Source organism: Lepisosteus platostomus, chromosome 10 (assembly GCF_059453375.1).
Source record: "Lepisosteus platostomus isolate fLepPlt1 chromosome 10, fLepPlt1.hap1, whole genome shotgun sequence".
In the NCBI taxonomy this organism is placed as follows: Eukaryota; Metazoa; Chordata; class Actinopteri; order Semionotiformes; family Lepisosteidae; genus Lepisosteus; species Lepisosteus platostomus.
The window spans coordinates 2,839,933-2,866,945 of NC_142620.1; the positions used below are offsets into that span (position 1 = coordinate 2,839,933).

Sequence of the window (27,013 nt, forward strand, 5' to 3'; positions counted from 1 at the left end):
ATTTTACCCAAACTACATACTGCACTACTGCGTTTGTCTGAGACCAGACCATGAAATCGGGTTAAATTCAAGGTTTAACAGCTATTCCAGTTTAGATCAAAGATACATAAGCATATTTTGCCTGTTTACAGGACAGAGACGATATATCACCACCACATTTCTGGGTGGAGTTTGGGACTGCTGTTGCCATGGAGGACTTCAGAGTTTAGGATGCTGCAGTTTCTGAGACCAGAGCGTTGCAGGAAAAAAGAGGAAAGAGTATCTTTATGCTATGGCTCCCATTAATTAGGTCCTGCCTGTTATTAAACAAGTTTGCAAAGGTATTTTACCATTATACTATTTCCTTTAAATACACAGGTACCCCACGTGTCCCTTTAAATACACTGCTAATTTAATCATTTGCACAAATATGATTCTGTGGCTAATCCTCGATATTCTGTTCCTATAATAAGATTCAATGTTTTCAGTCCTTGCCTGTAGTGGTGACTTTAGCTGACAGGAAGAACTGTGCTGGAGAAGATCCTGCACTATAACCCCTGCCACTGCATCTGGGGGTGCCAGGCACCAATGGCACCGAGAGCTGCAGTCGAAGGTGGATGACAAGAGCATCACACCTCATTCATAATCTAGCAAACGAGCGCTCCTGCAGCTCAATCTCGTCTTCCAATCCTGATCCCACACTCCCCTAGGCTCTCTCCTGACAGACCGTGAGTACTCATTGCCTTGTAACTGAAGGGGAGACGCACCCACTGCTCACAAATACTGAACTTCACAGCAGACTTTCAGTCTGGTTCCCCTTTCCACACCACTGTTTAAACAACTTCGTCCACCACCACCGTTTGAGCTCCTCAAGAGATAACTCTCGAAAGAGAACAACGAGATGAAAATGTACTGTAGAAATCTGATGTCTGAACATTTGAAAAACAGGTTAATATAATGCAGTAAAATAGTTCAAGCTACTTTCTATTAAGAAGCAACTTCCTAGGAACAGAAACACCATTGTGAAATCAGTATAATGAAAAAGTCTTCCATTGCAGAGCATCAGTCTGAAATGTTGGTATTTTTTATATATATCTGGAATAACTAATATGAAACACTGATTTTTTGTTATGGTATTTTGAGCATACATAACAGTACATTAATAATTTTACTGCTTTTCTTAGCTTATTTCCTTCTTCCAATATGACTTCTTTATTACTCAGTGCTCAAACTGATCAACTGAGAAAACAGCAGATGTGAGTAAAATTCGGTAGCAACAGGGAGGAGAATTAAAACAACATTAAGCATCCAGCAACTGGAAAATCATCCTTTCTTGTTCCAAGTCGCTGATCCCCATTCAGATGAATGTCTTTTGTAGCTCTAATTACATTCTAATGTCAGTGGAAGTGGAAGGGCTCTGTGGAGACATGGCTGATGTCTCCTCCTCAGTGTGCAGATTTTGGCAGGTATTCTGGTTTGTGTTGCTAGCCATTTCCGTTATTAGGGATAGCAATGTTACCACCTTGTAGCCTGATTCTGTCAGATCCTGGAAGCTAGGTAAGGCTGGGCCTCATTAGTACTGGAATGGTAAATCTTTAGAAGGTAGATTGTAGTGGTGTTGGTGGAACACTAGGGGGCAGTCTTCCCCCTGGACCTGAACTTCCACACCAATGTTCAGTCATGGTGATGGAGGCCTCAGTGCCGTAGGAGATCCTGACTACTTGGTCATTTAAAATCATATCTTATAAGTGAAGCATGCTGGGATCTTTCATGATTAAAACTACAACATAAATGCAAACAATGCTTATCATAATTGCTAATTGCCACTATCAGGCCCAGATAGTTTTGCGCTACTCCCCCATGGAAGAGTAGAGCTATGTCATATTGGAGAGTAGCGGATAGAGATCATTCTAAAAATAAAAATCTAAATTATGATGCTGCCATGAATAGCAGCTTTGACAATGATCTCATACATTGTACAATATATGGAAAGGCTTCTAAAAATAGAAGATTCAGCTACATTCAGCTAAATGTGCACAAATACGTCTGGACACCACAGTACAGCAGACAGAAACACAACAGACAGAAGGACAAATGGAAGCAGTCACTACAATACCTCCATTGCCCATGAGCTGTTCATGTGATGTACATTTCCAAAACTACTTACAGAATATTAAGGAAAATCTCTGCATGTTATCTTGTATATTACAATGTTTTTCTTACAAAATTAAATTTTATACCCTGGTCTCCCACAGCCTAACCCACTCCCCATTTCCACCTAGCACTGAAGATGAGACAAGTCTGCCTTCCCACATCTTTGCTGCTGTTGACAGAGCAATAGTCCCCTTCAGCAGGATGGGGAACCCATGAGCTACCTTCGCTTGTGCAGTTTTCAACCCTTTGCTTACAAAGGGTGGAGCTGAACCATAAACAGAACAAGGTGCCAACAAGCCTGTCTCCTCACTGGGCAGGACAGAACGCCCGTGTGCAGAGCAAGAGCAGCCAGACAGCCTGGAACATCCTCGTTTGTCTTTGGTACAGCCTCACAACCATAAGAATGGGGCTCTGGTTCATTTTCCTATATTACATTAATGTTTTTAAATCATTTTAAAACATACAAAAGTACACTTGTCTTTTACATACCACAGAAATATTTTTTTTTAATTATCTGCTATTTTCAGTCAATGCCAGGCTTTTTATTTACTCTCTGACTTCCAGCAGACACTCAATTTATTTTTGTCATTTAGTTCTGCAAAGTTTGCTGCTATTGAATTTAATTATGGCCCAGAAATACTTGGACAGCATGGCAGAAGCATCTTTAACAAATGATGGTACTGAGGATATGGCATTTTGAAGTATGCTGTGGCATGGCGGTTATTAGCCTTCAGTAGGAAATGAAAAATTTCTTGGAAGCTAAGCTCTGATGAAGGATCATTGATGCATGCAGATCTTCTAATTACCACATTGTCATAGCTGGAATACCATCATAATCAGAATAATCCTGCTAGGCTCTGGAATGTTGTTCTCATTACTGACAGTGTGGCAGCTGTATTAGTGAATGCTTAGCTAATCAACACATCAGCAAACCAGCCAAGTCATCATTTTTTATTTATTTGTTTAAGAAATGACAGCAAAATGCGAAAAGTTACAGGCTACTGCATCGACGTAAAAAAAAATGAGGTGACTGAATGACAAATTTCTGGAGCTCATTCACATATCAGAAGGGCATAACTATGCAGCGTTCATATGCATGTGACTTACAGGCGCTCCTCCTATAGTTGCAAGCCCCTGCTTTCACTTCAATTTAGCAATAAGCTCACGGTTGGTTTAAGGAGAAATAAACTGACTCCCGATAGACTAAATGTCCAAGACCATCATGTAATTAGGAGAAAGTTATTTCTGAAGGCAAAGATAACCTTATTTTGAGGGTAAGCCCACTCTCTTGCCAACCTGATACAGGACCCATTTTATTGTTAAAAGCAATAACATATTAAAGAAATGAGTATAACCATATGTATAACTTCACAATAACTTACATAAACAAACTGCTGCCACAGCTTGAAATGCCTACTGTGTAGCATGCATGCGGTTTGCCAAGACCAGTGTGCTGGAGCCTGTGATGTGCTGAGCCCGCAGCTCCTCAATGCAACAAAACGTCTGCATGGGAGTCCACAAGCAAACACACGGGTGAGCAGCCTCTCTCAGCTCTGAACACAACATTAGTGCTCGCTGCTTCTGAGTGAAAGTCTGAGAAGTGAAAAATGACTTTTATTTCCAGCAAGCCTTAAACGTATAACATCTTGAGTGAGAGGCCCAGGAGCAACAGCTTATACAATATTCATATGGCTGCTCCAAGTGCACTTGCACCGTTCATTTACTGAACGCTGTAGAGATATGTTAAGAGCCATAAAGCACCGGATCAGCACATGGCACCACAAAAATCCAGTGCCTGGTGCTGCCACATCTCCCCATCCAGAAAAGGTGTTAATTCAGGAGCTCTATATGTAAACATATATATATATAAATGCACACCACTAATCATTTAAATATGCAAACCTGTTTTTAAGAAGTACGTTTTCAGCTTCTCAAAAACATGGCCAGAATAGCTGAGATACAACCAGCCATATTTACTATAGCCCCACCATGACGGAGATTGCACTGTTGTTTTAGATTAACTTTGTCTACGTACAGTATGGCGACTGCATGAGAAACCGATTCAAATACTACTACCATCAGCCTCTTCAGCATTACCACAAGGTCAATAGAAAACTATTCAAAGTCATGTGTTTGTCAGGTTTTTTATACAGTTGTGGGTGTTCTAACATGTAGGGTTATTGAATGAACCCAAGCATCACACATCCCTAGCTTGCTCCTTAAAGTATTATTGACTATTACTATTGACAATTCAACAGCCTGTAGAGGGGACAACAGGAGACAACTTCAACATCTTACAGGAATGCACCAATGGTTAAGTCTCTCCTCAGCAGCCACAAACATTTCCTGGAAGACGGCACCTGACCAGAAAGTCACATGGTGCTGTGAACAGACTGAAAAAATGCTGGGCACTTTAGTGTTAAAAATGTACTGTTTTTTTAAAACAACAGTATGTTTCCAGAGACATCACTGAAGATTGTGCTGCTTGTACTTCTGCATTGTCCCAGTTTGGTTAACTGCAAGTTGCAGTTACTTGTACTGCTCCTTGCCTGGAAAGGCAGGTATTACTTCAAGAGTATTAAGAGGAAACTTCTTGCCCAGCTGGAAAATATTTTTTTTGTGGACAAACACATTGTATAGAAAGAATGTAATGCAGGCAAAAAATTATGTCACAATACACGTTTTTAAAATGTGTTACTCTAAGAAAGCAAACTAATTAATTCTGAGGAAACATGATGCCGATAAAGGTGTACCATTCCATTATACGAAACCAGGCAACAGTCTGTTTAAGCCACAAGTAACTCAATTTATTTTACTCCAGTTTGGATCCTGAAGTAGCTATACCATGCCTCAAGCTGCTGAGCCCATTCGCCACAGCTATCATTTCTCAGTGTCTTCATAACTGCCTCAACTGCACTGGTGTCTGCAAAGCTACAGCTGTATTTAGTACCGTGATGTTCATTCAGAATTTACTTCAGGAGACTTTCTTGTATTCTGATTACGTAGAATTCATACAACTTTAAACTGAACACTATTTGATCACACAATATAATGAGTGATATTCAAAGCAGTCTAGAATCCATTCAAACAAATTCATTTGTCTGGAGTCTATAGACACTTCTTGACTATTTGAACATTGTTAACTAGTTGACTTTTCCTCCACTCACTGCACACGGCCTTGTGTACACATGTAAGGGAATACATCTCTAGAAAGTACTATATGTGCAGAGCAGTGGCTCTGTGGGGCAAAGCGGTGGCTCTGTGGCTCAGGATCTGCACCTGTGGCTGGAAGGTTGCCGGTTCGCGCAGCTGGCAGAGGAATCCTACTCCACTGGGCCCCTGAGCAAGGCCCTTCACCCCAACTGCTCCAGGGGCGCCGTGTAAATGGCTGACCCTGCGCTCTAACCCCCAGCTTCTCTCTGTCTGCGTGTCTCATGGAGAGCAAGTTGGGATATGCGGGAAAAGACAAACTCCTAATGCAAGAAATTGTATTTGGCCAATAAAGTGATCTTATCTTATTATTTTATATTCCAGGAGCAAGAACCAAAAAAAAACTCTGAAATGATTGTCTTCTTACATACTGTACTAGCAACCCCATTTTTCTGATTTGAACACACTGCCTAAATTATGCTTCTACTTGGATTAATAATACCTGTAAATTAAAAAGAAACAATGTGCCATACTTTCTGTAACACAAAAACAAAACAAAGGGAAAAGATCCATCTTTCTGGTCTCCTTTTTCATTCCAGGAGAACAAAAGTTTATTACTTTTCATGAAAGCTAGGTTTACACCCTGCTAGGCTGACGTTAATCAGAACGACTGACAGCACCTGTGGTAGCACTGACGAACAGAGCTTATAACTGCAATATTATTTCACAAGGTATATGAAGTGTAAATTTCTATCAGTAGGGGAAAAGTTTAACAAGAGAAATCTTACTGTCATTTTTGGCTAGTTTCACACTCTCTCTGCAGTGGTTTCGCGATGAATTTAGAACTGCCATTACATTAGAGGAGAAGCTGTCACACCAATTGAGCAGAGAGAGGAGAAATTACGCTTCACGCAAAGAGATCCTGCTGGGGATGAAATGACCCGCCAATTGAAGATGTAAGGATGACAGCTTTTCCAACAAGGTGCCTTCTCTGCTGATTAACCAGACAGATCTTTCAAGTGCCAGGGCCAGCCTCTTCGCTGATGGGACTCCAGTAGGGCTGCACACTGGTTTAGAGAGAGGTGGGCGAATCTATCACAGACGTCTGAGGGGGTACTGACAAATAAGGCCAAAAAAACACCTCAGAAGATGAGTACACACAACTTCAGGCTCCTGCAAAGCACAGGAGAGGACCCCATGCAGCTATTTTTTGCACTGCCACATGGCCTGGCACAAAACACTCTATGTCATAAAATGACCAAGCTATTTCACCAAAACATTATTTGTCAACAATGCATAATAAAACCAACCTCGCCCTTCCAGGGGTCCGCTGATAATCAAGAGGTGTTAAATTTTCTAAATTTGTGTTGTAATTCCCTTACCTGCTCACCTAACTTTTGTTTAAAGCTGCTTTACAAGCCCAAGACTGCTCTGTTTAAAATTATTTTTAAAAAAGGTCAGTTTTTAGGGGTTTTTTCCCCAAGTTCGCAACAGAAAAAAAAGAATGCTCTGTTTCAAAAAACTTCAGATGTATGTTCAGGTTTGATGGTAATTTTTATCTGAGAGCTCACACAACGTCCCGGAGTCCAAGGTGAGCTTCTGTACCAGACTAAAGGCTTGTGCACGGTGTTGTACAGGATACTGCCTGATCCTCTGCTAGGTTTGACTTCAATGGCAGTTTGACCTAATTTACTTAATAAAGGCCAGAGCAGGGTGCTGGTGCAGACACAGTGGCTTTATTTGCTACAACTTTTTACAATTTCATGTGTATAGAAAGCAGAACCCTACATTAATGTAACAACTGTAATTGTTCATTTAAAATAACTTATCAAGTCCAATGCTACCTCCTTCGTTCTACATGTACCCTTGGAAAAGGAGCAAACTGATGTAGCCTTAAGTGTGTGCCTTAGTGCTAGTACATGGCTGTGTGATCCCTGCTGGCTGTGTTAACCATTATCTGCATACTACGCATATTTATGCCAGGATTTGGACTGCATTTTCACCACCCTCAACACAGTTCTTGTAAACGTATTCTTCTTTACTCAGTCAGCGCACGCTTCAGAGGAAAGCTCCGAACACGAACCACTGCACTGACCGCTGTGAAGACAGGAGCCTTGGGTGGTTCAGCTCCTTCAGCTGCACTAAACGGGTTTATTTCTCGAGCTCAGCTGGGAAGAACTGAGCACGAAAACCTATCCGCTGGGATTGATTTGTCTCTTCAATTCATGGCAATTTCTCCAGAGCCGGATGCCCCCCATTCAGGTCACACTGTGATCAACCAGGTTGAGCTCCACTCTCCAGGGCTCGTTAAAGTCACCTGAGTAGTGAGATTAACGAGACTGAATAAGCCAATACAAGGTCTGCAAAAGCTGGGGGACACTTATTATCCGTTTGGGCTGCTGCCGAGGAAAAGAATCGCAGTGAGGCATCGCACGTTAAAATAGCTGCTGACCTTTAAAATTTCGTTTTTAAAAAGCCAGTCCCTCAGCCACCAGGCTGTGTGGAAAGCCTGTGCCCCGATGACACACAAGCACTCCTCCTTACCACCTGAGCTGATGCCACACAGGCAGGCCAGCAGCTGACCCCCCAGAGGAAAGCACACGTGCTATCCTGGCCTGAGCAGATAACAACAAAAGAAAGAAACACAGACACTATATCCACCATAAAAATACTGTTACTCCTTTTAGAACTGTGTTTTACATTCCAATACTTGTAGCTCAGACTGATTAAAGTGATTGCTATTAATTATTTGAAATTGGGCTTTCATTTGGCCCAATGGTGTGTTTTAAATTTTTGATTGTGTATTTTTTTGTTTTGGTTTTTAAAGAAATTATGCGGGGTTTAAATGATAAAACACCCCAAGATAAAAGCAGAGAAAAGGCTTACTGCTCATTAAAAGAATTTCTTGTTGATCTTTAAAAATTTATTTAGTTTTTTTTTCTGAAAAGTTGGCTGGGAGTTGTCTTGGCCTGGAACATCTGCTCATGAATCAAAAAGTGGATCAGAGATCGTTAAGTATTGTCCTTGAGAGCAGAGTTCTTTGTTTGAGATCTTTTTTATTACATTGTACCATTACCAGAAGAACAATGATGTTTATTCAAAGTGCTCTAATTAGTGGCAGGTGCAAATGGTACTGCTGTTCAAACAGAGCTTCCATTGATATTTCTCATTATTTGAAAGACAAAACACTCTTCAGAGACTTGCACTGTTAGAGGTGATGAATTTCATAATCATATGACTCAAAATCCATGTTTCAATGAGATCTGCCTATCAAATAAATGGAGCCCTGAAAAATAAAGCAAGCATCACAGTTAATTTATGTTCTTGCTGGTATACTCAGCATTTACACTTCTAGGGAAAGGAAATAAAACTGACAAGTCTCCCATCCAGAGCATCATACATACATCAGTAATGTATGTATTACTGCAACAAATCTGTCATCTTCAGTTTCTTAAATGGAATAATAAAATAAAGCTGGGGATGTCTTGCTATTGGAAGAATATTCCATAAAGTGATTTGTTTTAGTTTAGTGCTTACCCCCACCCCCAGCACACGCACACAAAAGCCACAATTTGAGATGAATCAATGTGACAGTCCAATCCAGAGCACTGTGATTAGGCACTCATGTGTTTATCATCAGAGCAGGACACAATGCCCAGCTCCCCGATCCTGCTGTCCATTTACAGGGAGCTCTTACCACAGTGCCCGGGCCTTCAGACAGGAGAAGGCAGGAGTGTGACAGAGCGGCCCAATGTGGACCAGCGCCGGCCTGTCACTGAACTGCACAACAAGCTCAAAACCTAGTCTCGCAGCTATTGTTCCCTGGCATCCACAAAAACCTTGAGCACACCACCGGCGAAAGGCTGTCATAGTACCACCAGGCTGCTGCTCAGCTCCACTGCGCAAACCAGACAGAATGCATTTCAATGTGTAATGGTGTTTGACATTAAAGAGAGGTATCTTGAAGATACTGAAGTGCACCAAAACAAACCACACACACACACGTGCGAATATAAATGTCAAACCAGAGATGAGGAGATTTTTAAGAACTTTTATATTCTTAAAAATATTCAAGATCCCCTCGTTTTGACACACAGTGTGTTGACTCATATCGACAAAAAATGTGTAACTCCATACAGAGGGTAGATGATTACTGAGCTACAGTATTTAATTTCTGAACAGATCTGCTCTTGTCATTAATAACAAAGCAATAGTGACAGTATTTCTATTAAGCAACTGGTACATGTGATTTTATTATATCCCATTTGAAACCTTGGCACAAACCAAGAACAGTTAATGTGATGATCACTCTTCAGCTTTATACTGCTGAGGATTTTCAAGAGTGCATCTTTCCAAGTAATAGAGATGAGAAGGCTCAATTCAGGTGAAGTCCATGGAGTCCTTAATGAGCAAACACTTACAGGTATGATGGACAAGGTGTGAATTTCTTGAAAGACAAATCAACCTTAGAGGATATGTCACTTCTGAAAGATACATCCCTGTCACCCATATGTCAATTTTTAAAACGGATTTCCTTCTCTTTTAAATGCTACATGACATTATATGAATAATTACATCTGTCTCGAGTCTCTGTGCTTGAATCAGTTTTTTTTTCATGTGAAACTACTTAATTTTGAAAACCACCTTTGAAAATTAAAGAAACTCTTTGACCACTGTCTCTTTTAATAACATGTTTACATGTATCAAACATCAGTGAGTGCAACACATGGTTTGTTATTTGCTTTCCACAGTCTGCAGGCACAGAGGACCAACTTTAGGGAATCATTCATTAAGATGCTAATTGGGTTGATTCACAGACTGAAATCACCCCAGAATGCCTTGCAGGCTGTAGAATGGCTAAAGTGGAACAAACCATTTTTCTGTCACCACAGGGGGTATGAAGGCATTTGAAATCAGCAGTAGTTATACTTAAGACTTTTAACACTGAAAACAAAAACTTTCTAACAATTCTGGGACAGGATTATGGACAAGGGTATCATTACAAAAGCCATTTTAAACCTAACATTTGTAACTCTAGTGTAACTATTTGTAATCTACAGTTTTGTGCTTAACACTCCTTTCAAGAGTTTTGTTTCACAGCCCTTTTAGATTAGCATTAATGTTTCAGGACTCAATGTAATGGAGAGAGAGGCTGTCAGAGATCAGGATCTTTGGTCAGGAAATCATTGAAATTAAGAAGAGTGGTCAGTGCCACTTAAATTTTGCATGTTGAGAATAAAAACGGGCTCCTAAAATATTTAGCACACTTTTTTATTTTAGTATTCTGAGAATTAATTTATTTGGCTGTAAGCGACTTACATTTGTACCTGCAGTGCCCTTCAAAAGTATTGGGATAGTGAATTCTAAACTAGGATTTGCACTATGCACTCAAATGATAATCGTTTCTCATGGAAAAAAAACGACAGATTAAGTAGCATAAGCACTCCTAAGTGTTTAAATTTTAATAAAGTCCATTCAGTTCTACTCTCTTGGGGGTAGAGATTGATAGTGTTAATCCTTTTTATATAAAAAAGTAGAAATTAGAAAAAAGCAAAAGTATTGGGACAATTGACTAACAGATGTCTCTACTTGGTGTTTGTTGTCGGATAATTATGTTTATAAAACTGTTTCAAACATCCTAACAACAGGTCTCATGTTGATGTCAGTGTTTGGAGCCTATAGTCAAAAACATGCCAGAATTTGCACAGTGGTACAAAGAAGACCCAGGAGATTGTTATAGACAGTTGTGTTCAAGATAACCTTTCATTAAACTGAGGGGAAAAGGTTGAAATGTTAAGAAGGCACTACAAATGTTCCAAAGAAGAAGACCTGATCTGTGAAGCAAGTACTACCCACTTCTGGAACTGGCTCACTCATGTTTGATAATGCAATGAAAGGTGGCAGCAGAATGAATTCTGAATTTCACAGAAACATTTTGCCTGCTTACGCAGACAACAGTAATTCCCCACCTGGGATTTAAACCTATGCCTTTGCAGGTATGAGTCAAAAACTCTAATCACTGCTCCACACTTGACAGGTCTTGGACTCCCACACAAGAATCTGTTCAACATTGCAAAAGAAAAGGCTCAGTATGGACCTCACCATAATGACCCACTACAGACGACCCCCGGCCACAGAGGAGCTGATCCTGATGACCTCTTTCTGAACACCCTAAGCTTTCCCGCTGTTATACGCCGAGTGGCTTAATTGTCACTCTGCCCTGTATCAGAACACCAAACACTCCGCACTGCCACCGAAAGACCAACCCTGGGCCTCAGAGGTAACAAGATGAGAGAATTAACTTTCTGCCCTTAAACCACTCCTAACCCAGCACTGGACAATCCAATAAAGGTTTTTTTTTTTGCTATCCAGATATTTAGAAAGTTGTCACGTTTATTGACTTGGAAGTGCATGAGTTCCACTGCCTATTATTCTTTTTTTGCTTTAAACAATGTTAACAATTTTACAGCAGTAATTCCCTCATCAGGGCAAATTGATTTTATGCTTCTAAAGCACTACATTACGGAAGGCCAGGACTCCTAATGGGGAGTGATAGGGCTTAAAGATTTGCCTCCTTTGCTGAAAGAGCACTTTTTTCCCACGCATGACTCGCAGATGGGACACCTATTTCATGTGCAATTTCACAGTAAGAATTTTTGAAGCAGTCAAAAACCGCATGAACAACAAATTTCCTCTGCTCCAGAGAGAGGGACATATGCTCTGATTCAGAGCCTGCTTCAGTTATTGCCAGTGTCAGCAGACATGCAAAAACTGTATTGTTTCATGCTTGTGGCACACATTCTATTTGATTAATTAAATGAGTACACTACCCTCATTAATTAATAGAAGATTTATGTTTTATAATTTGACAAAACAAATTTGGTTGGTCATGATGAAAGAATTTGGTCATCTGAGTAATCAAAGGGTACACCTAATCTTCAATGTTTGTTTAGTGACTGGACACCAGAGAAACTTGTTTCACAAAAGGTATAATGGCATTTAATGTCACAGTCCTGGAGTTCTGTGACTTTAATTTGTAAAGTTCTCTTTATTAAGTAAAAATACCCATTATCAGCTCTTTTGAAACAACTGTTACTAACACAAAATTTTATTACTAGTTCAAACAAAGACAAAATCTTAAAACCTTAAAATGTAAGAACAAGTAAGCACCTTGTTTAGTTGATTTAAGGGAATAGTTACCTTCAAGTCAAAATTACTTTCATGTAGCTTTATGCAGTAAAACAGAACTGTTTTGATGTGGGTGGTGTACTAGTAATTCACACATTTTAGATACTACATTTCGGCCGTCTCAGTGTAGTGAAAAAGAACAATCCATACAAACTGACAATGTGTCTACCTAAAAAACAAGCACAAATATATATTTTTGGAATAGACTTGCAACTTTCTCGTAATTTTAAACAAATCGGATTCAAAACAGCTTACGGATTGAATTTGTTCTGAATCTACTGATGTACAGTTATACAAGTATATTTGACATAGCCACTAAAGCACACACCATCTTCAGTTCTCCAAAATGTAATAAATTAAAAATATAAAGCCAAAAAGCTCCACCATAAATTTATTTTAGTACACTCCCAAAAACATAATGCAGTGCCCAAATGATATAACCTATAAGATAAAAATGATAAAAATACAATCACTACAGATTGCAGGTTCTGAGACAGGATAAAGACGATAAAGTATTAAGTATCCTTGCCCTTTAATGAACCAAGTGTTAAAAAAGTTGCTTTAATTTTTTTAACCAAGAGGTAGATTAATCCAGCACATCTGTGACAAACACAATCACTTCAGTAGAGGTATCTAGTGGCATTTTGAACTTGATTATAAGATCAGGAGTAATGAGAGATGGTAATCATTTAATCCTCTAAGAACCCAGAACAGCTTTTGATTTCTCAAGTACTCTATGTTTCCTATTATAGAACTCATTACAGAAAATAAAATGCAGAAAACAATTTAATCTGGAAAACATATCATTTGACTATTCTAAAAGGATGTTTTATTAATGAATGCACTTTACTTTCTGAAGCTATTTGGTTTATAAGGAACAATGGTTATATTTTGGCACTGTGGCAAGACGTGTTATATCTGAACATATTGGCAGGCTTCCAGACAAATCAGGTGATGGTTACAGGTCATTGCACGACGCAACGCATGTTTTATTTATTTTTTCCAAATTAATCTAACAAATAATTTTACACAAAGTCATGTCGTTCTTTCTCGCTGACCGGACAGAGAATGGGAACCTTTTACACTGAGAGTCCATCTGCTTTAACATAAACTGACACAGGAGGGAAGCAGGATGCTGTGAAAAAAACTAACGGCAACCAATGCTGTGTCAGTAAGACAGATGGGACAGTGGAAATTTCATCAGTGGCTGAAGCAGTTCTGGTTGTACTTTGAGTGGCTATTTTAGTTCCGCACTCAAAGACCCAAAAAGTTAACCATTTGGTGCTATGATGTAAGAAGTAATAATAATAATAATAATAATAATAATAATAATTGCTTACACTTATATAGCGCTTTTCTGGACGCTCCACTCAAAGCGCTTTACAGGTAATGGGGATCCCCTCCACCACCACCAGTGTGCAGCCCCACCTGGATGATGCGACGGCAGCCATAGTGCGCCAGAACGCTCACCACACATCAGCTGTCAGTGGGGAGGAGAGCAGAGTGATGAAGCCAGTTCAGAGATGGAGATTATTAGGAGGCCATGATTGGTAAGGGCCAACGGGAAATTTGGCCAGGATGCTGGGGTTACACCCCTACTCTTTTCGAGAAACGCCCTGGGATTTTTTAATGACCACGGAGAGTCAGGACCTCGGTTTTACGTCTCATCCGAAGGATGGCGCCTGTTTACAGTATAGTGTCCCCGTCACTATACTGGGGCATTAGGACCCACATGGACCGCAGGGTGAGCGCCCCCTGCTGGCCCCACTAACACCTCTTCCTTAATACTAATGGAAAATGAAAGACTTAAACCATTCATCTATCTATTGTCTAACTGCTTCATCCAAATCAGGGTCGTAGGGGAGCTGGAGCCCATCCTGGTAACCCACGGGCGCAAGGCAGGATACACCCTGGACGGGGTGCCAGCCCATCGCAGGGCACACACAGACATACAGACACTCAGACCAGGGCAGGTTTTTTCTCAGAAGCCAGTTTACCTACCAGCATGTCTTTGGACTGTGGGAGGAAACCCACACGAACACGGGGAGAACATGCAAACTCCCCGCAGATAGCACCCCGGTCCGGAACCGAACCCAGGGCCCAAGCTCTGCGAGGCAGCAATGCTGACCAATGTGCACCGAGCTGGCCAGACGCAAACCAAAGCAAATCTAAAATTTAACATCTGAAGAAGACCACACTCTGCTCCTGCTGCAATCATGCCCACTGTTCCAGCCTAGTGCACATGTGGTGTTCCACGTTTGAGCATAGCAGATGACAGCAAACACTTTCCTCAATTACTACTTCTTATACCAACAGCTTATAAAAAAACTATTAAGAATCTCCTTTTTGTTACGAAATACAGTATGTAGTTCCATTATTCATGAGTGATATGAATATCTACATCTACCGGGTGCTACAGTCAGCCTTCCAGGGAGCAAGCGGTCTTGAAGGAGCTGGCGTCTAAAGTGTCAGCTGATTCTAATGTTCCTAGACATACCTATCAGCCTGTCACTCAGGAGGATAACGTAATGCACCAGTCTCATGTGCACTGACCTTCCTGAGGGTCCTGGCTTCCTTCTCAAAGGAAAATATGAGCCTGCTATCTGGGAGAAAAGTACGCTTGCCCTTGTGCCTTTGTTGATACAACTCATTGGAAAAGCTGTCTTATCTTAATCAAAAAAATCAGCTTGTGCTCAAATGGAAGCAGACAGCCTCTTTACTATTGAGTAATAAAATACACTGACAGAGAAACGGTAAAAATAAAGCAAAACTACAGTGATACTGAAAAAAAGAAACATCTAATGAAGAACATGCCGGATGGATGTTTTTATCGGAGGTTCGGGTAAGCATAAGGAATAGCACTTCCTTTTCAAGATTCAGCAACTTTTCTGTTTAAAATGTGCAGAAGCTTGTTGCTATACCCGGCTTTGGTTTGCAAAAATATTCACCTGCCATTCACAAAACAGACCCATGTCTGATGAACAGCTGTCTTTCAATTACATCGTAATCATTAAGGTAAAAAAATAACTTCTGAACAATATGAGTTAGCTCAATTTCGTAAAATGACTTAAGATGGACGATTTTTTATTCTTCTTAAAACATTAATTTACCACACAACTTGTATTGACAGTTTTTCCATGCTTGGCTACACAATGCAGCCACAAAATAATATAAATTCTCTCAGATATATGTTCACAGGTCATATAGTACATAAATAAAATACACTCGCTTGGCTCTAAGTTTTGCAAAAAGTTCTTTAGTTCTTTCTATTCTTTAGAGGATGATAGCAGCAAATCTCTTATTATCCCAGCGAACGTGCTGCTCTTAATGCTGTATTTCAACCCTGAGAATGTGGTCACATCCTCAAGGTTACAGCTGTCACTCTGCCTGTTTGTTATTCCTCTAAAACTGTACTCCTCAGACCGACCGTGCTGGTGCAGCAGTGCTTTCACCACAGACAGTGCGCTGAAGAAGTGCTGCTGGTGAATCAGGATTCCGACTCCTGGTCCCAGAGACCCACACTCCCGTCGGTTCTCATTCCAACCAAGCTGTCAGCCACACCATTGAACTTTGACTTAATTACAGGATTAATTTGAACTGTGTGACTGTTTTGAGATTTTAAAGCTATTGGAGGTAGCCTTTTATCCACTGGATCTCCTAAATAAAATCCAATCTCAATCAAGTCAACTCCCGAGTCGAAAACAAAATACTTGCAAACGTTACAATCAAGCAGCTTCTTAATTAAATTGAGGCTTCGATTAGGCAAACCAGCTGGTGTGTGGGCCTAAAGGATTGGAATTCGGAAGCCCTTTTCTAAACACTTCACCTTATGAAACATTACCAAAGACAAAGCACTGTTTGTTAAAAATGCACCCTCTTTATGATCTCATAAGCACACACAATCAGAGTATTTTAATATAGGATCAAGTAACAAAGTTGTGTTTCCTTTCTTCTCTTCTCAGCATGGAATAAACCTTTACTTGTTCCTTTGCAGCCTGTGTATGCTGACGCAGCTCCCTACTTGAAGAATTTTAATATAGCTCGTTTCTCAACCATCCAAGTTTAAATGTTCCCCTCCCTGTTTGTTCCTGGTCGCACGCCACTACACTGGGGTCCAGGCTGTAATCTGTGTGCTCATGAAGGGGCAAACAGGAATCCGAATCTAGTGGTCTGGACTGTAATTTTCACTGACAGCCGAATGGCTCTCCTGATGCCAATTCGGTGGGCTCTGATGGCGAACCTGTGTAGACCAAGCCATCGCTGCATGCCAAGCGCACAGTTCGCTGGCGGCGGCGGCGGAAATGGGCAGGAAGACAGCCCAGAAGGGGCCGCAGGCACTGAAGTGTTTCCTCCGGTGCTCAGGGAGGTGCAAGCGGTCAAGCTCAGGCAGCCTTAACAGGTACAGGAAACCAGACTAACACCGGCTGCAACCTGGACGCACTTCCTTTTCAGTTTCATTCGTCCCTCAAAAACTGCTCGGAATGCTCCACATCCCAGAACAGTTCCCTCAAACACCACACGTCACCTTCATATAGCACAGAAATGTACCCCAGTGTGAAAAGAATAACATTCCTGGTTAATTATTTGAGTAATATGCTAAGAGTCATTAGCCGATACATAAACAACAGGTAGGAAAACTGACACTTCTGCCCAAGCTTCTCTCCGTCTGTGTGTCTCATGGCGAGCAAGCTGGGGTATGCCAAAAAAAACAAATTACTAATGCAAGACATTGCCAATAGAGTGATCTTACTGTATATCTTATATATCTTTATGGTACTGTACAGGAGTTGCATCGTTATAGTCTGTAGCAAACATATAAACATTAGGTACTATGGTGTACTATATATTTTTAATGCTTGCAAGCCTTTATAATAAAAAAAAATTAAAATGTAATAAAAAAAGTAAATGCCTCAATTCCTGGAAAATAAATTCCAACACAACTCAGAAATATGGGATCCCAGAGTGAAGGAGTGAAAGTATTTGAAAAAAATAGGTAGAAATTACTACATCTTGCTTACATATAAGTGAAAACCCATACAGCAAGAGACTGCGGTACTTTGAATACCACACACAACAGATACCTTGACAAGGGTCTGAGAGGCAATATTTAACTGTGTACTTACTGCCTTCTACAAAAGATGCCGACTCCAAGTTTTTCCCATAGCTTGTACTACTCACACACAGACTGGTTTGCCTCTAAAATTCCCTCAATTTCCCAGTTGGTAGACCTCAGTTTTATATTATACACGGGGCAAGCCAACCAGACTCTGTTAATGCTGTTCATTCTACAGTCCATCACATTAGACACAGTCTTTTCTAGGATTTTGTCAAATCATATCATAATACTGCAGCCCGAAATGGCGAGACAAAATTCCAATATCAGTTAAACGTTCAACGGGTCTGAAGAACAAACGTATCAGACAAGACAAAAGCACACATTTTAGATTCAAATCGGCTTGTGAGACGCATGGAAAAAGCACCCGAGTCTGGAAGGTCTGGTCATGTTCGTTCACTGACCCACAGAGTTCTAGGGACAGCACTGTCAAAACAGCTATTTCTGCTTTACAGTCAAGCAATCTGTATATGTGATCATTCAATTAATATGAAAAATAAGTCATATAAAATGTAAAGAGTATGTAAAGAGTGTAAACTTCAGGTTTTGGGTGCATTTCTCTCTGAGGTAATAACAACATGAAGTTTGCACAGCAAACCCTTTGTGTAATCATTTGAAATGCTTTACTACAGGCACACTGACTTCACGCCTATTCCTGGAGTATGCAGACTTCAGTGTGGAAAATAAATTTTCTGTTGGATTTAACTATGGGATTGTCTCAGCCATCCCATGTTTTTCATTTTCTCTGAAACGTGGAAGATTTGTCGCCTGACAACCTCCTTGGCTGCACCCGGGGTTTGCAGGTCATGCTACTTGGTGAAGCATCGCCCAAAAATAAGGCGGCATTTTCTGCTACATAAGCAGACTTTCATTATGCCCTTGGCATCATTGGTTACATCATCAATTAAGACATATGAGCCCATTCCAGAGGCAGTCAAGCATTCGTAGGCCAAGACAGTACTACCACGTTGTCCATGAGTTCCTGCAGTGCCTTGCCTTCTCCACACATTAACCTTTCCATCAGTTTGGTAAAGGTTTTTACTGTACTGATGAAACCAAGATAACTTTAAAAAACTCTCCTGGCTCATCTTTGCACTTCCAAGCAAATTCTAATCTGTTTTTTTTTTCAGTTCTTGGTGCTAATGAGAGTTTTTCATCTTGCAGTGTGACCTTTGTGACCTTCTCGTGGGAGTGTTGTGATGGGATCCTTAAGAAATATGTGAGTCAGGTGCTGTATGCATGTAGTCTGTATGTTCTCTCTGTATTTGCACGGGTTTCCACCCACAGTCCAAAGACATACTGGTAGGTTAAGTGGCTTCTGGGAAGAAAGTTGGTCCTGGATGTGTGTGCGTGTGGCTGTGTCTGTGCGTCTGCCCTTCAATGGGCTGGTATCCTGTCCAGGGGTTTACCCTGCCTTGCACCCACTGCTTGCTGGGAAAGGCTCTGGCTCCACCATGAACCTGAATGGGGAAAAAGTGGGTCACTGATGGATGGATGTTGCCATGCTTCTGGGGAGCTACAGAAAGAACTGTTCCTGTATGCCCACTGCTCCCTTCCTTTCCACCCAAACGAGCCTTCCCCGCATCAACACCAAGAGCTCCTGCTCAGTGGTTGCACACAACGTCTCTGCTGGGATTTTTGTTTTTATTATCGCTGCAGAGCAGCTTACTGTTTCCATGGCTTAGCAAGATGGATTAATTATGCTATTTAATGTGTTTATTTCCTTGTTAAAGAAGCAGCAAAGTTCTGTGGAGAAGAACAGGGGGGGAGAAGGTGCTATTTCCATAACGCATTATGCATGCCTTCTAATTGGCAAGAGGACAGACACGCTGAGAAATTGTTAAAAATGAGGCATCGACACAAAGGCACGGACATTCACTCCAGCCGCAGAGAAGTGCTTCTGCCACCGTGGTTGCTGACTTCCTCCTTCTTTCTCAGGTGATTCACCCTTCCTTTCAGATGCAACAGCCCACAAGGCAGCTGTTAGTTTGGCTTTTCCAATGCTAGATGTCACGGCTTCTACTTGGGCATCCGTCACTGACATGCACTCTGTCTGCGTTAGCCATACAAGACAATTTCAGTCCTTGACAATTATCTCTCTCTGTTTTGCGGCTTCATTTGTCACCCTATCCCTCTGGTCATCTTTCGTCTGCTGTAACCACTTATAGAACAAGTGTTTTGGACTATCACCAGCTCTCCATCAAAAACCATCCTTCATTTTGTACTTCCAGATAAACAGGGGAAAAGCATGTATGGCTTAATCTACTGCAGCTCAGAGGACCATAAAATTTTAAAATTTAGTGGTGAGCCATTTTTATAGAATTCACACCACTTTAGACTATATATTTTGGAAATAAAGACCTTTTGAAAGCTAATAAGCATGTTTGAGTAAAATAATTCCTATTAACATTTCTGTAAGTTGATTAAAGCTTGAGCAATTTACTGTTGAAGGCATGTGCATCCAAAATTAAAATGTATTTTTAAAATGTTTAGAAAACCACTCTATCCCTTTCTCTTGATTGCAAGTGTTGAGACGGAGTTTAATTCTTTCATTGCATGCAACTAAATCTAAAAATGGACTGCTATGGCAAAATAGTGTGCATCTTCCATGAATAATCTGCAATGCTAGGATGCTGGAGAACATTTGCCAAGAGCTGAAACACCGAACATTTAGCTGCACATTTAACACTTCAGGAACAAGAGTGGTCCACAGGCTCATATCTGTTTTCATCTTTAGCAGCTGGCCAGTCAGATTAGAAAATGATCAAAGATGTATATGATTTCACAGATGCTATGGTGTTTGGTTCATATTGACAACAACAGCCGATCACACAATTTTACCACAACAGCCCTTCTGTGTAATGCCTTAAGAACATCCCTTCCATGGGACCACTATAATGTTACACTTTACTAGTTAAATTACCACAAATATACCCTGCATTTCTGTAACCAGAAAAAAACTTAAAAAACAGAAAAATATTATTACATGACTCATTCAACATTATGGGGGTAATTACAGTTCCTTAGAAAACCATTTTTCATAACTTTTGAATAGTAAAAGGTAAAGAGGTATTTATTTATTAAGAGGAATAAATTAAGTATAAACAAAACTAATACAGTGTAAAATGGTAAACCATACAGAACATGAGTGAAAGTTGGCATATCTACAAGTAGACATAGGAAAACTTAACTGTTAAAGGACCAGTTCTGATTTGCTCCTGTCTATCAGATAATAGCTTCTATCTGTAACCAAGATGCACTGGCATACTGGAGGCAGGTTTACATCCCATGGGGTATGTTCCAGATGTATGCAAACCAACAGCAGAACTTAAAAGTTCTGTGTAGAGCAGGAAACCTTAATACTGCATGCCTTTGAAGGAAGGCCCTACATCTAATGTTTTCTAAAAAAAAGTGAAAGTAGAAGAATGAGAGAGCAGCTCCTGAACTCCCCTGAGTTTTCAATCTTAGTCTACAGCATCGATACACAGAAATAGACTGAGTGCTGAAGGCACAGAGCTGCATATATGGATTTTTTTAGCTAACAAGCTACTGATGTTCCAGTAAATAACATTTTGATTGCTAATTTAATACATCAAAACAGAAATGGAAAGTCAGACTACAGGAGCAAAACCAGGAATCAAAGGAATGATTTTCATACATTTATTCCTTATTTGCTTTGCAGAGGAACTGGCTAATTGGCATCATTCATGACCATTAGTAAAAAAAGTGGCAAGGATCTATACCATTATTATTTGTCCTTGCATTTATATCTCACTCTTCAACCCAAATAATTCCAAGATCATATGACTGCATGATTGCATTATACTTTTCTGTAATTGTGGGTCCGTTTGGACCAAATACATCCACCATTGAAGTCTGGCCCCTCCCGAGTGATGCGTAGCCATTCTACAACAGCTGTCCCACTGCACAGCAATCAAGAGGAGGAGAGAGAAATTGCTCCAGCACACGAATGCAGGGGTACATTAGGAAGGCCAAACTGCACAAACTCAAACCCGCTTATTAGAAAGATATTATACAAGAATAGCTTGCAACCCCAATAGAAGAAAACCTATTCCATTCAGAAGGGAAATGCTTATTTTTTTCTTTTCTGAACACTTCCCTAGGAATCTTTGATGACTAAGCAGTCAAGAGCCTTGGTTTAATGTCTCATCGGGAGGATGGATTTAGCCTCCTGCCTGTAAAGATCAAAGGTAAACCCCATCTCGGAAGGAAAAGGCAAGAAAAAAAGGTTTCAAAATTCCATTTAATTAGATGATGCAGTAATTTAATGACTGAGAAAAATTAGAAAACTTCAGAGTGGACACTTTAGCTTTAAAACCTGTACAAGCTGCTTGGGTTTCACTTTTGCTGTTAGACTGGACTAAAATGTCTAAACATCTAAAAAAGGGGGTTGAGCGATGTATGTTTCTCAGAACTTTTCAGTATTTTAAATTAGCGACTTCATTTTCTTTGCAACTGAAATATTGCTATAATGTAAGGGGGAAAACATGACAGTTACTTTTTTCTTTAGCCCACATGAAAGCCAATGAATACTTCACTTTGGCACCTTGTTTCCACAGCACCAGAAAAGCAGAAAAATACCTTGAGTTTATTTCTCTGCAGTCCCATAATCAGTATTTCTTGCAGCAGTATGGAGCTGCCCTGAAGCCTCCTCTGAAAAAGGCACCATTCAGAGTGGCTAAAACCTTGTCAGACTCACACATCACTGGGATCCAGCAGGAAACAGGCACAGCCAGCAAAAACACCCAGGGTGGATCATGCAGACTCCGCACAGATAGGCCCCAGAGCCTAAAATCAAGTCCTGGAGCTGTAAGACACCACCTTTGAGCGGCATCACTCCACAATACCAGTTAAAGTTCACACTGTGAGAAAACATTTATACAGTAATTGTAAATGATCCGAGGCGGAGTGGTGGCTCTGTGGCTCAGGATCTGTGCCTGTGGCTGGAAGGTTGCCAGTTCAAATCCTGCGGCCGGCAGAGGAATCCTATTCCGTTGGGCCCCTGATCAAGGCCCTTAACCCCAACTGCTCCAGGGGTGCCGTATAAATGGCTGACCCTGCGCTCTGACCCCAAGCTTCTCTCCCTGTCTGTGTGTCTCACAGAGAGCAAGCTGGGGTATGCGAAAAGACAAATTCCTAATGCAAGAAATTGTATATGGCCAATAAAGTGATCTTATCTTGGTTTTTCACTTTTCACTATTGTTTTTTTGCCAATGGTTGATTTTGACCATATACATCCCTACTCTTGGACCCAGGTTAAATGGCTGCACATAAATTCAGTAAGAGTCATGGTGGAAGAGGAACACAGAAACCAATGAGAGCTGCACATACTTTGGCTCTCAGCAAGCTATAAGAGCTCCACTTCAGTGATGGACAGAGGGTTACCCAGACACATCTACCATTTGGTCCCAGCAACAACACTGGTGACTCCCAGGCAGTAGGCAGGCAGAGGTTGCATTCGAACCAGCAACCCCTAGACTGAGGGATTCACACAGATCTGTGTGGCGGAGGGCTTTTTTGCAGGAGAAGGGCTGGGACGTACTCTCAGTCTTTTTTTTTAAAAAGCACAAAACACACTACCTCCCTTCCTTCAAACCCAGTTGCCTTTCAGGACTCCTAAGAAGCCAACACTGGTTCGTTTGATATCTGAACAGGAAATATTGTTTCTAACATATGCTAATCTGAGTTATTCAAATGAGAATCATAAACCATGTAAAATGAAGTATCACTATCACAGAGCTGGTTTCCACAAAATGTTTTAAAATGTATCTCACAATAATGAAGTAGAAACTTCAAAGTAAAATTAAAGGCTGCACTGTGTTTTTTTTAAAGATTAATTACATCTACGGGGAGCACTGACATTGTTTTCTTTTTTCTTTTCCTGACACTTATGATGATACTAATTGTTCCTTCACATAACACTGACAAGTAAACACTAATTTTCATTAAATCAGAACTCATAACCGAGATAAGAGAGTAAGTTGTTTTTTTATGCAAATATGGGACTATCTACCAGTGTATCAAAAGACTCAATCATTACAGTATGTGCTTATACAGGGCAAGACTGTTGCACATTCAAGCACGAAAGGCAGAGAATAAGGTCTGTTGATTCGCTAATGTGTTAATTAAACGAACACCGGCAGACTTTTTTCCATAACTACAACAGTACACAGGCACATTCCAAGAGCAAGGTTTCATTTACCAGCCTGCCATCATTTTAAATGACCTATCGGGGGTAATCTCCTGCACACACAACAGGCTGTTTCATTTCTGTAGCAGGGGAAATTGCATGGCTGGAGTGGCTTTATAATGTGAATAATCAGTCAGGTTCTCATATACAGACTGCTGGTTTTCCATTTACTTGCATCAAAAAGTATGTCGACACAAAAACCAGATGGTTAGCAACAAAAATAACTTCTTTGAGAGACAAAGGCTCTTGTGCATCATACACTCTCTTTTGCTTCTTTAATTTAAATTTATTGAGAAACTGATATGTGGTTTCCTGAAATATTAACAGAGTGATATTCTCAGTTTAAGATAAGATAAGATCACTTTATTGGCCATATACAATTTCTTGCATTAGGAATTTGCCTTTTCGCGTATCCCAGCTTACTCTCCATGAGACACACAGACAGGGAGAGAAGCTGGGGGTCAGAGCGCAGGGTCAGCCATTGTACAGCAACCCTAGAGCAGTTGGGGTTAAGGGCCTTGCTCAGGGGCCCAACAGAGTAGGAGTCCTCTGCTGGCCGTGGGATTTGAACTGGCAACCTTCCAGCCACAGGTGCAGATCCTGAGCCACAGTGCCTCCGCTCTGCCCGGGATAATAAGGCATTTGTTCCTTCTAACTCATGCGAGTGGTAGTAGCCAACTGAACTAAAGGTTTCTAGAAAGAAGCCAGGGCTTTGGTCACAACACAGTAGGGCAATTTTTTCCCAGACTCTCACAAACCATTTATGTAACAAACATCTCCTGTTTTCAGGAATTTATTTTTATACTCTTTTCTAGGACCTTAAGGCCAATGTGTGTGTGTTTTTTTTTTTTTTAACAGCAACTCAACAGTATTTCAGACTGCCTCAGAACAAACATTGCAGAAGGCCCTGGCTGCGGACAGGGGGCATGTCAGAAAAACACATGGCTGGGGAGCGAGATGTGCAAACGGGGCAAACACAGCTGGTCGCACACCAGCCATCCCATCTTGACAATGTCACATGGCACAAGCACTGCCTTCTTCACACAGCGAACACACTTCTGTATTGCCACAGGCAAGTTTTACTTGAGGGCTTTGTGCATCATGTTTTATTTACAATACTTGCTTCAGAAAGAGTTGTTCTTGCGAGAGCTTTAAGCAAAACGTACTTCTTGATTTCTTAGTAGAGGTATATGCAAATGCAAATATGAACTTCACTAAATTCTTGCAGACTTTTTTTCCCCAAAGACTTCCTCTCACTTGCTCCCAAAAACCCATCACCCAGAAATTATTTTAGGGCCACGACACAAGAAAAATAAAAATAGGACGGTATGACTGATTTCAAATAAGTAGTGAAAATCGTTAGGAGTTGAAAAAAATGGGTCGATGAGTGGAGCATTTTTCTAATTAATCAAGCTGATCACCCCCTAGAAAATACAGATCAGCAGAACAGAAATCAGTTGCTGAAATGTTCAGATACCAGGTTTTTAAAATGAACCTGTTATGAGATACTCAATTAACTGTAATGTACAAAGTACTGTCTCAACAGAAGTCCTTCTACAGAGTGCAGCGACCAGCCAGTCCTACTGTGCCAGCCCCTACAATGCCTCCTTCCTGGTTGCATGGTTAGCCTAAATGCCTTTAAGACTGACACTGAAGTTGCAATGTTAACAGGGTTGCATTGACTGCATTGTCCTTTGTTTGCTCTGACTTCTCAGAAGTTTCCCTAACGCATTATAGAATTAAAAAAAACACAGAGCAGTATAAATCAAATTGGGGCAGGAAAATGCCTGCCAAATATGCAGAAGCCTCCTCCGTGGAAACACACGACCCTATTCTTTGTCTTTTTTGTTGAGTACATACTGAACAATCTATGTAGCCCGAGAGAAATTTAATTCCCATCAAGTTCACTTCCATCATAACAAAAATCTGGCTTAAGGGGCAGGAAGAACTAAGCTCAACTCAAACACCAGATTTGTTTATATATTTTTGGAGAATGACACAGTGGAATGCCATTATACAAAGAAAATGCCAGGTTCCTGTGCAAAATAATAACATTAGAAGCATTTCTATCAACCTTTGAATATCTTCATTTTTTCAAACTGGTCAGAGGGCATATAAAAAGCTTAATTGCGTGCATACTGAATGAAAAACACGGTATAACAAACAAACGTATAACTAACAAGAAGAGCATTGTGTGGCAGCCTTAAAATTGTAAAGGGTTAAAGATTATCAGCATTTTAACTCAACAAAGTGCGGGAATATCAGCAGGTACTGAAACCAGTAGCAGGTAGCTGAATTTTACTGTTCTTTTCATAACAGCTCATCTTCCATTTATGTTTACGAGTTGCAGAAAAAAATCTGCATACAAAGACCGCTCAAAGAAACTTTGTTGGATATATATACTTATGATTTATGTTTAAAAAATGCGGCTTTCAAGTTATAGCTTTAGATACAGTATTTTCGATACCGCACAGAGAAATGCCTGCTCGTTTGAATTCCCACAAGAAATAAGACAGATCTGTTTAAGGAGATGAATGGCAACTGATGTATTTTTCACATCAGCCAGAGACAGCAATATACTGACAAAAAAAATTCAAGAGAACGTGTTACGTTAATAGCTCATTGTAAGCGTACTTAATATTATTCACATATAAATATACATTTTAAATACTGAGCAAACAGGTCTGTTGATTGTTTCGCTAATATTTTTCCTTGTTACCTTGTTATTAACAGCATGATTATACGAGGTCTGGCTATGAGTCAAGTTGTCTGGAGAATGAGATGTTCTGCAAATGACAGTTTAGAAAGCAGTAGCAATTGCCCAAGCCCAATGATATTAAAAAATTAAGAAAGATATGAGGAGAAAGAAAGATTCTTTCAGTATTATACCAGCAAAAACTGTAAGATGCAACCTAAATAATAACAGAAAGATTGTAGGCTAAGTGAAACGACTGATGCATTAAATTAATGTTTTACTCAGGTGTCTAGCAATGAAAAATTAAAGCACACCTCAAGATGATTAAAGGAACATTTATACTAAATAGTATTAGCATTGAAGAGGTAGACGTTCTACTTCATCTCATAGTAGTCACGTGGAAATGGAGCAGAAAAAATGCAAGGGTATGCATAATTTATTTTAAAAATGATTTAGTGACAAAAGAGCCAAATTCTAGTCTTGAGGCTCTGCCAGCCTTTTGAGGTATTTAAAGTAACATCAC

At 40.4% G+C, this 27,013-nt stretch overlaps 1 protein-coding gene across 1 annotated transcript in view; it reads right to left on the minus strand.

The window, feature by feature from the left end:
* efcab11 (EF-hand calcium binding domain 11) overlaps positions 1-27,013 on the minus strand; it is a 44,600-nt gene that overhangs the window by 1,181 nt on the left and 16,406 nt on the right. The gene's annotated exons all lie outside the window — the stretch shown is intronic.